Here is a 10501-nt window from a genome sequence, read left to right as displayed (position 1 = left end):
AAGTGGGACCTAACCAACAAAATAAAGATGCAAGGAAAATAAGACCAGCAACACTGAAAGGAAAAGAAACCAACAGAGAGGAGGGACGAGGGGAGGGATGGGTGGGGGAAAAGAAAGGGAAGGGGAAAGTCAAGGAATATATAGCAAGGACTCATGGACAAAACCAAAGGGGAAGGATTGAGGGAGGGAGAAGGGAGAGGGGGAAAGGGAAAGTGGCGGGGGGAATGCAGAGACAAATGTATTTGAAAAAATAAATAAATTAATAAAAAATTAATATCAGTGGGAAAAAATAATTATGGTACATTTACACAATGGAATACTATGCAGCATAAAGAAAGAAAAAAACTACTACACTTTCTGACAGCATGGACAGAACTAGAGAGCATTAAGCTAAGCGAAGTAGACCAGGGGGTGAAAGAGAAATACCATATGATCTCACCTATAAGTGGAACCTAACCAACAAAACAAAGAGGCAAGGAAAATATGACCAGGAACATTGAAAGGAAAAAGAAATCAACAGAGCCAAGAGGGAAGGAGGAAGGGGCGAGTGTGGAAAGGGAAGGGAAAGGTCCAGTCAAAGAACATATATCAAGAACTCATGGATAAAGCCAAAGTGGGGAAGGATTGAGGGAGGGAGGTAGGGGAGGGGGGGGAGGGTAAAGTGGTGGTGGGAAGGTGGAGACAAATATATTTGAAAAAAATAAACTGAAAAAAAAAATTGTCTTTCAAGAACTTTCCCAGGATTAAAGACACAGTATTTTAAGTAAATATTTAATTATTATCAGGGTCCAGTTAATGAATATATATGCTGTATGGAACAGTGGTTGGGAGAGTGATTAACAAAGGAATAGAAATTTACAAATTTGTTGTTTACTGGGACTTTGACCAAGACTCAAATACAAAGTTGTTATTAACAAAGCCTAGGGATTAAGTGCATGGGTTTTGGCGTCAGGCAGATTTGGAAGCTAATCTCAGGTCTGCCATTTACTAGGCATGTTAGCTAAACTCCATAAGCATCAGTTTCCTCACCTTCAAGAAGGGGGCAATAATTCTACTCCCGAGGAATTTTGGAAGGACAACATGAGAAAAAGTACATGGTCTACTTTAAAATTGGGCTCTTCATTCATTTGATACTGCGCAATGTGGCAATTTACAATACAGAATATTTTTATTAGATGATTCAGAATCATTTTATACCAGCAGCAAAGCCAAAATTCAGCGCCAAATTAATAAGAGATTGGTGCTTGGTGACTACGGAATCAGCACTGATAAAACCCTATACATTCTCACTTTTTAACCATTTTTCCTATAGCAGTACTATCACCCCCCTACTTTCATGACACAATGCTTTCCTTAGATATATTCATAACATTTATGTGTTTATATGTAGCCTTACATCATATTGTATTTTCTTGAGGTCACATCAAGGACGTCTTTTTGACTTTTTTATATTAACAAATTTCCCTCAGTATATATTTACCATCAAACCTGAGGGTTTATCTCATACTCATATACTTTTAAATTAGTGATGACCAGCCACTTCCAAAGCATTACATTTCTAAACTTACACCAGAATTTGGCCTTTATAGCTTTGTATATTGTGAGAGAACTCAGTCAGTGAGCATGATTAAAAATAGCCATTCAGTCCAGCCAGTGTTTACTTCTTGAGGCATGTGTGACAAATCAAAGGCATTTATTATGTGCTTAGTTGCCTGGATGGTATGTCCTACAGCTAGAGGCTTTTAAAATATTGTTTTATTGAAATTTACTGTTCAGTTGAAGCCTTTATATATCTTTCACCAGTCAGGCAAAAAGAATAAGGTTACTTCAAAATGGATCTTGTGTGGTCCTAAAGATTACAGAGAAGGTAGAGGGAAGGAGGAGAGAAGTTGAAAAATACAATGCTTCTTCTGCCTCAGGTGGATCCCAAATACATCATTCTGCTGGCTGCCCAGTGGAACAGGCCAGGCTGCTGCATAAGGCAGACTGGGTATTTCATCCCTTTTCTCTTGGGAGTGGTCCTGAGTCCTCACATGTCAGATAGATATGCCTCAGAGAAAACATTGTGTTCTGCAAGAAATTAGTGTGGGCCTCCATGAGCCTTGAGCCAACACCCTGTACATAGGATCTCCTCCCTGAGGCTCACAAACTCAATGTGCCCAAAACAAGAATCATAATCCACCTCTCCAAATTCTCTCTGTGCTTCTTGTTCCAGTCACTGATACCACCATTATCTATCCTGAATTATGGACATCTTTCTTGACTGATCCCTTCCCTCACCCCCAGAGCAAGCCATCAAGTCCATCCATTTGCCTTCTGACTTTTCTTAAACCTGTCCACTTCTTTCCATCCCAACTCCAATACCCTAGTCAAAGTCACACTCATATTTCTCCTGGAGAACTCTGACTCCTTCCCAACTGGTCAGTGTTACGATCCCCACAAGTATGAGCTCAGAAATTAGAGTTTGATCACACACTCTTTATTATTTGGCCAAGTTTTACCTGCGCAGGGGCCACCTTTCCCTCGAAAGGAAAAAGGCGCGCCGCTGTAAGGGTACACGGGTTTTTATAAGCAGAGCAAGCAAGCAAGATACAAGGGCGAGAAGTGGCAGTTAGCAATAGGCAGCTTCTTTCTCTTTTTTTTTTTTTTTGCTGATTAGGTTCAAGGCTGTTACTGGGCCCCCTACTCTTTCTCTGGTCAGGATGTTTATCTGAGGCAAGGCTCAACCCTCGCCCTATGCCTCCTCCTCATTCTTGTCGACTCTGGCCCAGCTGCATGGGGGCTGCACCCTGATATGTTTTTCTTGGTATTTGTTTCTCCCTTATCCTCAGCTCTGACCCTGCTTTTATGGGCTATTTGTCTGAGTCAAGGCTCAGCCGTTGTCCTATCTTGTTACTAAGGGGGGGGCTCTAATTCTTCCCTTCATCTTGGGGTATTGTTTGTTCTAGTTTCTTGTTTCGGCCCAGGCTTGACCTAGTGTTAAAGTTTGGCCCCTTCAGTCAGCCACATTTATTACCTCTCCACACACTCTCCACCCTAGTCCAGATTGATTTTTTAAAATACAAATTATGTCACTGCCCTGATGAAAGCCCTCCACAATCTCCCACTAGTCTCAGGACACAGATTAATATGCAGTTTCAATGTGGGATGGCCTCTGCCTCATGTTGGGCCATACGACACCCCCCAAATCTTGACAAACCAGCCCTCCTGGCTTTCCTCTCACCCATGCTTGCTCTTCCACAAGACATTTGTACCTGCTGTTCCCACTCCCTACAGTAGGACCTTTCCAGTGTCACCCCTTTTTTATTTTATTGTGGTAAAACTTACATAACATAAAATTTAGCATTTTAATCATTTAAGTGTACAGTTCAGTGGCATTAAGTACATTCACACTGTTGTACAAAAGTGTGGAACACTTCACAAATTTGAGTGTAATTCTGTACAAGGGCCATGCTAATTTCCTCTGTATTGTTCCAATGTTAGTCTACATGCTGTTAAAGCAGGCACCCATCCCTTTTTGACTGTAAAGCATGGCTCATTCTATAGACCTCAATTTAAAAATCACTCATTCCAGAAAACCTTCCAAGGCCCATCGCCCTTCACACATCTTCTTCACTTCTTAGCACCCAGCATGAGTGAAATGGCTGGTTGGTATCTGTCTCCCTCACTCAGTGTGATCTCCATAAGGGAAAAACTCAGAGCCTAGAGGATTGCTAAGCACACAGTAGGAGCTCAGCACATCCTGGTTAAATGAATAAGTGAATAAAAGAATAAAGAAATGCAACTCTCCTTGTAGTAAAGACTACCTTTGATGTTACTGCAAAAAAGTTAAGTTGTTCTGCAATGTCTTGAATTTTGTTCCAAAGTAGCATCTAGGCTTCTCTTTTGGAAAACAAACTATTATGACTTTTCAAATTTTTTCCAAAGAAAAGAATTATTAATTTAGACTTTACCTCTCATAAAAGAGGAAAAATAACTGGAAGTCTTTAAAGAGTATGTTTTCTTTTGATTCTGTTCATCAAGGTTTCAAAACCATTGACCATGGACTCAGACATCTGAAGCAGTTTGTAATTTCCAAAATCTAATGTAAAATAGAGCTCATTTTAGATAAGCTTACAAGGCACTCAACTTGATCCTGTCCACTATATCTACAGAGAAGCCCTCCCCCACCCCATTGGGGCTAACATTGGTGTTTAGAGGTGGTTTCCCCTGGAATCTGAGTTGTGTCTGCATCCACCAAGTTCATGAAGAACTTGTTATGCTCGACTCCAGGGAACCCTGCTATGGGCCAGAGGGGGTACATTGGGGCTTTCATGGGACCAAGGACTCCAGCCCTGAGTTATAGAAGGAACAGCTCTGACTTTTACATGACCTTTTACACTTGATGTGTTTTTCATAACACCAGGAGCTAGGGATCAACATCATAATCAACAACAACATCTTAATTTTGCAGATGAAGGGATGACATTCAGAGGTCAAGCAGCTGGTGTAAAATTCCTCAGACAGGCATCTGTGTTTGATGCCAAAACCCTGCTTTTTTTTCACTCCATTTTTCTCCATATGTCATTAGCCACTGTGTTTTTAGAGGCAACTTCTATTATAATGGCACCCTTGAAGTGGTGTAAATAAAGAGCTTCTGGCCACTTTGCCCTATATGCAAAACCATGGAAAGTAGAAAGAAATGTGGCTGGTGATCATATGGCCTTTATTGTGACTGTACACTTAGCACTTGGTCATACTCTGGTTGTTCTGTGAGTGTGCGTTGGCTCACTGGTTGATCAAACATCTGAAAGGAGGTATTATGTGATAATCTAGACTACCCAGTAACACACACAAACCTAAAATCCCTGAGCCCAGAAGCCATCCCCAGGCTCTGTCTCCACTGGAGGGAGTATCCTCATACACACACAATCTGGGAACTGGTTCTTGCCCTGATTTTCTGAAAAGTTTCATTTAATCTTGGGAGAAAAGTTAGAATGCCCTCTGCTTCCAAGCATAGGCTCCAGTAGCCTAAGTCCTTCAGGTTTCCTCTAAATCCTGCCTGTCCCCACCCTCTTCATGGAGAAAATGGTGAAGAACACACTGATCTCTTGGATCAAAATGAGAACACACTAATCTCTTGGATCATAATGCCCCTACTGCAGGATCAGAGCATGCTTACTTAACACTGTGGGCTCTTGGCTAAGGAGGCAGTGAAAGGGAGCAAGGCGCCTGCATGAGGTCACAGACAAAACCTTCTGACATCTGTCTCCTTGCCACTACTGCTTGTGTCCAGCTTTGGACCCACGGAGCCAAAGGTTCCAGTGACAGAAAATGTCTCTCAGGCTGGCATTTCCCATCTTCCTATTAGATTTTCCTTTTTTTTTTCTTTTGATATCTACAAATCTGCCTTTCATCACCCCTACAATGTGCTCCCCTGAGTGGCATATTCTCTGTGACCCTCACAATCTCTTCCCTTGGCCACAGCTCATTACTTTTCATGTCAACTGTCAAAACTTCAACTGGAGTAGATTGTAGATATCTTAGCTTTATTCACACAGCAGTACATGAATACATATCCTACATTTTAATTGTCTACCTCCTTCTTGGGTTTTCCAAACTTCCTTTCCTAGGGCTCCTTTATCTTACTTCAGTGCTCTTACCTTTCACCTAATTCTAAAAGGACTTCAGGCTGTTCAAGATGGGGGAAAGGGTTTTATGTTGTTTTCAAGATTTTTAAGATAGTAATCATTGTCATTATTTAGCATGGATTTCCACTCTGATCCTCACTTAACAAAATTATCTCCCCTGACATTAAAAACCTTCTGCTTCTGTATCCTTATAAATTAATGTTTGTTGTTGTTGTTGTTCTTATTGTTGGTTCTTAACTTTACCAGCTTAAGAATAGTTTCCACTGACACTTGCCTATTGCCATCTGAACCTGCTCATTTTTACCTTCTGGAATTTATGTTTAGAGGCTTCATACATGGACCCACTGAGTGTGTAAAGGCATCAAGGACACACTTGTGGGCAGAGATAACAGTGCCCCAGAGCACAAGACACCTTGGTTGTTCAGGTATTTATTCATGTCCTATCACTTTTCAGATAAAATTGATGCCCTGAAAAACCACCAGTGGTTATAGAGTAACACTAATGATTTTTTGAGGGAACACTCTTAAAATCATCATCAGATGCTTACTTTTTTTTTTAGATGCTTACTTATTAGAGTTTAAATCACTTCCCTTTTAAAATTATTAATGAGCATGTATTTTAATTTTGTTTTTTTATTGATTCTAAAGAGAAGGGAGGGAGAAAGAGAGGGAGAGAATTATCAATGTGAGAGAGAAACATTGATTGGTTGTCTCTTGCATGTGCCCCAACCAGAGACTCAACCCACAACCCAGGCATGTACCATTACCAGGAATCAAACCCATGACCTTTTTGTTTGCTGAACAATGCCTGATCAACTGAGCCACACCAGGCAGGGTGTGAGAATGTATTTTAGAGGGCTCATTTAACAACTTACTGTGGAAGTCATGGAGCAAATGGAAAGCCTGGACCACAGCATGAAGAATAACACCATCAGCAGGAAGCACCCATGGAAGCAGCTTTCTTTCTGCTCACCCTGAAAGAACTTCTCAGAAAAGGAATTGCATTGCTCTTAGGGCACTGAATATTAAGCAAAAAGGAGGATTGTTGTGCTTTTCTCTGGATGGTCATTCAGTGTGTGTAGGAAGATTTGTGTCTTGAAATAACAATAAACTATTTCTCTTTCCAAAAGTGGAAGGTGCCCTTCCTGGGCAGAGGTAGCTGTCAGGGAAGACGGATGTGATGACAGGGACAATGTCCTGACCAGGGACACTCCACACTGGGTGACTACCAGCCTGACCTCTTGATGCTTCAAAAGTGTGAACAAGAAAATGATTTATAGAAATTTGAAATCTAGTTTAGAAGGACAAAATTACTATGAGACCAACATGCAAATGATTAGAGCCTACAAACTGTCCATAGAGAAAAGGCAGTTTCCTTCTTCTTTCTCACATTTTGAAAAGAAAGGTCCTCCGTCTTTGTGCTGTGGTTTGCTATTGTGTAAAAATTTACCAGGAAGTGGTTTTACTGTAATTCTCATTCTTTCTTGGTTGTTTGTTCCAATGTTAGCCACCATGGCTACAGAAAACCTATTCTTAGTATTTACAGACTGTATTCACTTGGGGCCCCAAAATAGAAAGAAACAACTAGAAAATATTTTTTGTTTTTGTTTTTTAAGTATATTTTATTGATTATGCCTTTACAATGTCTCAATTTTTTCTCTCCTTAAGCTCCCTCCACCCTGCACCACCCCTCCCTCCAGTATTGTGTCCCCTTGGTTCATGTCCATGGGTTGTACATGTAAGTTCCTTGGCTTCTCCATTTCCTATACTATTTTAACCTCCCATGGTCTATTTTCTACCTTCCAATTATGCTTCTTCTTCCCTGTATCTTTTCCCCCATTCCCCCCTCTTCCCCACCCCACTGATAATCCTACATGTGATATCCATGTCTGTGATTCTGTTCTTGTTCTAGTAGTTTTCCTAGTTTGTTTTTGTTTTTTTAGGTTAAGTTGTTGATAGATAAGAGTTTGTTGGCATTTTAATGTTCATAGTTTTAATCTTATTTTTTTTTAAGATAGATACATTTAACATTTTATATAATGGCTGATGATGAACTCCTATAACTTTACCTTATCTGGAAAGCAGTTTGTCTGCTCTTCCATTCTAAATGATAGATTTGCTGGATAGAGTAACCTTGGATGTAGGTCCTTGCTTTTCATGACTTTGAATATTTTTTTCCAGTCCCTTCTTTTCTATAAAGTTCTTTTCAGAAATTGAGTGATAGCTGTATGGGAACTTCTTTGCATGTAGCTCTCTACTTTTCTCTTGCTTCTCTTAAGATTCTCTCCTTATCTTTAATTCTGGGTAACTTATTACTTTTTAAAATTTTTTTATTATTGTTCAATTACAGTTGTCCCTATTTTCTCCCATCACTCTCCCCTGCCACACCCATCCCCTACTCCCCACCTTAAATCTCACCTGCCCAATGTCTTTACCCATGGGTCCTTTATACATGTTCCTTGACTTGACCCTTCCCCTTCTATTCCCTGTTATACCTCCTAACTCATCCTTCTGGTCTTTGTTCTTTATTTCCATGTTTCTGGTTCTATTTTGCTCATTTGTTTGTTTTGTTGATTATGTTCCACTTATAGGTGAGATCATATGATATTTGTCTTTCATTGCCTAGCTTATTTCACTTAGCATAATGTTCTCCAGTTCCATCCATGATGTAGCGATGGGTAGTAGCTCTTTCATTCTTTCTGCTGTGTAGTATTCCATTTTGGAAATGTACCATAGCTTTTTAATACACTCATTTATTCATGGGCACTTAAGTTGTTTCCAGAACTTGGCAACTGTAAATTGTGCTGCTATGAACATTGGGTTGCATAGGTTCTTTTGAATTGGTGTTTTGGGATTCTTAGGGTATAATTCCAGTAGTGGAATTACTGGTCAAAAGGCAGTTCAATTTTTTGCTTTTTGAAGAAGTTCCAAAGTGTTTTACACAGTGGCTGCACCAGTCTGCATTCCCACCAACAGTGTACGAGGGTTCCCTTTTCTCCACAACCTCCCCAACACCCATTGTTTGTTGATCTGTTAATGATGGCCATTCTGATCAGTGTGAAGTGGTATCTCATTGTGGTTTTGATCTGCATTTCTGATGGCTAGTGATGCTAAGCATTCTTTCATGTCTCTGGGCCCTTGTGAATGTCCTTCTTGGAGAAATGTCTGTTCAGGTCCTTTGCCCCTTTTTTAATTGGATTGGTTGTCTTTCTGGAGTGGAGGTCTGTGAGTTCTTTATATATTTTGAAGATCAAACCCCTGTTTGAGTTATTATTGGCATATATATCTTCTCTTATGTTTGGTTCCCTTTTCATTTTGCTGATGTTTTCTTTAGCCATGCAGAAGCTTCTTATTTTGATGAGGTCCTACTTGTTTATTCTTTCCTTTATGTCCCTTGCCTTAGGGGACATATTGGTGAAAATATTGCTCCATGGGATTATCTGAGAGGTAGAACTTTAATGGTGTCACAACTTGCACTTAGGTCTTTTGTCCACCTTGAGTTTATTTTTGTGTGTGGTGTAAGGTGGTGATAGAATTTCATTTTTTTTTTTACATGTAGCTGTCCAGCTTTCTTGACACCATTTGTTGAAGAGGATATTTTTACTCCATTTTATGCTTCTACACCCTTTGTTGAATATTAATTGACCATAGAAGAGAGACAAGGGGTTATATCTGGGCTCTCTATTCTGTTCCATTGATCTATGTGTCTGTTCTTATGCCAGTATCAGACTGTTTGATTGCAGTTGCTTGGATCTGTAGTTTGAGTTAGGTATTGTGATTCCTCCTACTTTGTTTTTCTTTTTCAAAATGACTGTGGTTATTTAGGGTCATTTATGGTGCCATATAAATTTTTGAAATGTCCATTCTATGTCTGTGAAATATATTGTAGGTATTTTAATAGGGATTGAGTTGAATCTATAAATTGCTTTGGATACTATGGACATTTGATGATGTTAATTCTTCTAATCTATGAACACAGTATATGTTTCCATTTATTTGTGTCTTCCTTAACTTCTTTCTTCAGTATTGTACAGCTATCTGCATACAGGTCTTTTACCTCTTTGGTTAAGTTTACTCCTAGGTACTTTGTTTTTCCTGTTGCTATAGCGAAAGGGATTGCTTTCCTGATTTCTGATGCTTTTTCTAAAAAAAGAGAATTGGACTTTATTTGCAGATGGAATGAGTATTTATGTTGAAAATACCAAAGATTCTATGCAACTAACTAGAATTAATATGTAAATTTAGCAAGGTTGAATGAAGCATACAAAGTTAATACCAAAAATTAATTGTGTTTTTTATATGCTAGCAATAAAAAATTGGAAATTAAATTTAAAAATTTTACTTGGGAAAGTATCTAAATAAAAAATATTTAGGAATATATTTAACAAAAGGCATGTGAGAAATCTTTTTTTATTTTTTTATTTTTAATGCTTTAAAATAATTAATTTATTTTTTCAATTACATTTGTCTCTGCCTTCCCCCCACCAGTTTCCCTTGCCCCCTCCCTCCTTCCTACTCTCCCTCAACTCTACCCCTTTGGTTTTGTCCATGAGTCCTTGTTATATGTTCCTTGACTTTCCCCCTTCCCTTTTTTTCCCCCTGCCCCCCCTCCCTCATTCCCTCTTGTCTCTGTTGGTTTCTTTTCCTTCCAGTGTTGCTGGTCTTATTTTCCTTGCATCTTTGTATTGTTGGTTAGGTTCCACTTATAGGTGAGATCATATGGTATTTGTCTTTCGGCCCCTGGCTTATTTCACTTAGCATAATGCTCTCTGGTTCCATCCATGCTGTCGTGAAGTGTAGTAGTTCTTTCTTTCTGCTGCATAGTATTCCATTGTGTAAATGTACCATTACTTTTTGATCCAATCATCTAC

At 39.4% G+C, this 10501-nt stretch overlaps 1 non-coding gene across 1 annotated transcript; it reads right to left on the bottom strand.

The window, feature by feature from the left end:
• Positions 1-3401: 3401 nt before the first annotated feature.
• On the bottom strand, positions 3402-3503 carry LOC129082390 (U6 spliceosomal RNA). Its single transcript, XR_008530410.1, has one exon. It is a non-coding gene; the product is annotated as a U6 spliceosomal RNA (small nuclear RNA).
• Between the last annotated feature and the right edge of the window lie 6998 nt (positions 3504-10501).

Source organism: Pteronotus mesoamericanus, unplaced genomic scaffold (genome assembly GCF_021234165.1).
Source record: "Pteronotus mesoamericanus isolate MK-2021 breed Mesoamerican mustached bat unplaced genomic scaffold, CSHL_Meso_final scaffold_125, whole genome shotgun sequence".
In the NCBI taxonomy this organism is placed as follows: Eukaryota; Metazoa; Chordata; class Mammalia; order Chiroptera; family Mormoopidae; genus Pteronotus; species Pteronotus mesoamericanus.
This window is presented reverse-complemented; position numbering and strand designations above follow the sequence as displayed.